A 2,500-nucleotide genomic window follows, 5' to 3' on the forward strand; every position below is an offset into this window, starting at 1 on the left:
GCGAACCGCATGAAACTTCCAGAGGCATTTGCAGCAGGAATGCATGTGCACTCAAAAAATGTGATATTTTTCACGGAGAGACCCCGTGAAACGCTAGAAGTGGGCGGGGATGTCTCTCTTGTGGCTCACGGGGCTGTTAGGGTGGCACAGAAATCCCTCGGAATGGGAAAACGGGTCATTTTCGTGTCGCCACATTGCATACGAACCGCATGAAACTTCCAGAGGCATTTGCAGCAGGAATGCATGTGCACTCAAAAAAGTGAATATTTCTCACGGATAGACCCCGTGATACGCTAGAAATTGGCGGGGATGTCTCTCTTGTGGCTCACGGGGCTGTTAGGGTGGCACAGAAATCCCTCGGAATGGGAAAACGGGTCATTTTCGTGTCGCCACATTGCATGCGAACCGCATGCAACTTCCAGAGGCATTTGCAGCAGAAATGCATGTGCAGTCAAAAAAAAATTGATATTTTTCACGGATAGACCCCGTGAAACGCTAGAAATTGGCGGGGATGTGTCTCTTGTGGCTCACGGGGCTGTTCGGGTCGCACAGAAATCCCTGGGAATGGGAAAACGGGTCATTTTCGTGTTGCCACATTGCGTACGAACCGCATGAAACTTCCAGAGGCATTTGCAGCAGGAATGCATGTGCACTCAAAAACTTCTATATGTTTCACGGATAGACCCCGTGAAACGCTAGAAATTGGCGGGGATGTGTCTCTTGTGGCTCACGGGGCTGTTAGGGTGGCACAGAACTCCCTCGGAATGGGAAAAGGGGTCATTTTCGTGTTGCCACATTGCATAGGAACGCCATGAAACTTCCAGAGGCATTTGCAGCAGAAAGGCACGTGCACTCAAAAATTTTAATATTTTTCACGCATAGACCCCGTCAAACGCTAGAAGTTGGCGGGGATGTCTCTCTTGTGGCTCACGGGGCTGTTAGGGTCGCACAGAAATGCCTCGGAATGGGAAAACGGGTCATTTTTGTGTGGCCACATTGCATAGGAACGGCATGAAACTTCCAGAGGCATTTGCAGCAGGAATGCATGTGCACTCAAAAACGTCTATATTTTTCACGGATAGACCCCGTGAAACGCTATAAATTGGCGGGGATGTCTCTCTTGTGGCTCACGGGCGCTGTTAGTTAGGGTCGCACAGAAATCCCTCGGAATGGGAAAAGGGGTCATTTTCGTGTTGCCACATTGCGTACGAACGGCATGAAACTTCCAGAGGCATCTGCAGCAGAAATGCATGTGCACTCAAAAACGTCTATATTTTTCACGGATAGACCCCGTGAAACGCTAGAAATTGGCGGGGATGTGTCTCTTGTGGCTCACGGGGCTGTTAGGGTCGCACAGAAATCCCTCGGAATGGGAAAACGGGTCATTTTCGTGTTGCCACAATTGGCATACGAACGGCATGAAACTTCCAGAGGCATTTGCAGCAGAAATGCATGTGCACTCAAAAACGTGAATATTTTTTCACGGATAGACCCCGTCAAACGCTCGAATTTGGCGGGGATGTTTCTCTTGTGGGTCACGGGGCTGTTCGGCTCGCACAGAACTCCCTTGGTCCACCTGATTCGTGCATACAGGCAGCAACTAAAACTCTGTAAACCTGCTGTGAGGACATCTAAACAGTGGACCAGTGAGGCTGTGGAAGATTTGCGGGCGTGCTTAGACTGTACTGACTGGGATATGTTCACGACTGCTACCAATAGTCTGGATGAACTCACAGAGGCTGTGTACATCAGCTTCTGTGAGGACTGCTGTATCCCAACACGTACCAGGGTGAACTTTAACAACAACAAGCCCTGGTTCTCAGCAAAGCTCAAAAGGTTGAGGTTGGAGAAGGAGGAAGCGTTTAGGAGTGGGGATAGAGACAGATTCAAGGAGTCGAAGAACAGGTTTAGCAAAGCGGTGAGAGAGGCTAAACGACTGTACTCAGAGACACTAAAACACCAGTTCTCTACTAACGACGCTGCTTCTGTCTGCCAAAGGGCTCAGGCACATCACCAACTACAAACCCAGAGCGCCCCACACCACTAACGACTCCCGCCTAGCCAACGACCTGAACGAGTTCTACCGTAGATTTGAAAGACAATTGGACTGTCCTGAACCACCCCTTCCCACCCAAGAGGCCCCATCCCCCACCCATACTACAGAAACGACTCTCTCCTTTCAGGAGGGAGAAGTTAATGGGCTTTTCAAGAGGCAGAATCCACGCAAAGCAGCCGGGCCGGACTCTGTCTCTCCAGCCACCCTCAGGCACTGCGCTGGCCAGCTGTCTCCGGTGTTCACCAACATCTTTAACACCTCCCTGGAGACATGCCATGTACCAGCCTGTCTCAAGTCCTCCACCATCATCGCTGTGCCCAAAAAGCTAAGGCCAACAGGACTAAATGATTACAGACCGGTCGCCCTTACATCTGTGGTAATGAAGTCTTTTGAGCGCCTGCTCCTGGCACACCTCAAAGCCATCACAGACCCTCTCCTGGACCC

The sequence above is a fragment of the Petromyzon marinus genome, unplaced genomic scaffold (genome assembly GCF_048934315.1).
Source record: "Petromyzon marinus isolate PM22_M1 ecotype Great Lakes invasive population unplaced genomic scaffold, UKy_Petmar_22M1.pri1.0 PM_G_Scaffold_6, whole genome shotgun sequence".
Classification (NCBI taxonomy): Eukaryota; Metazoa; Chordata; class Hyperoartia; order Petromyzontiformes; family Petromyzontidae; genus Petromyzon; species Petromyzon marinus.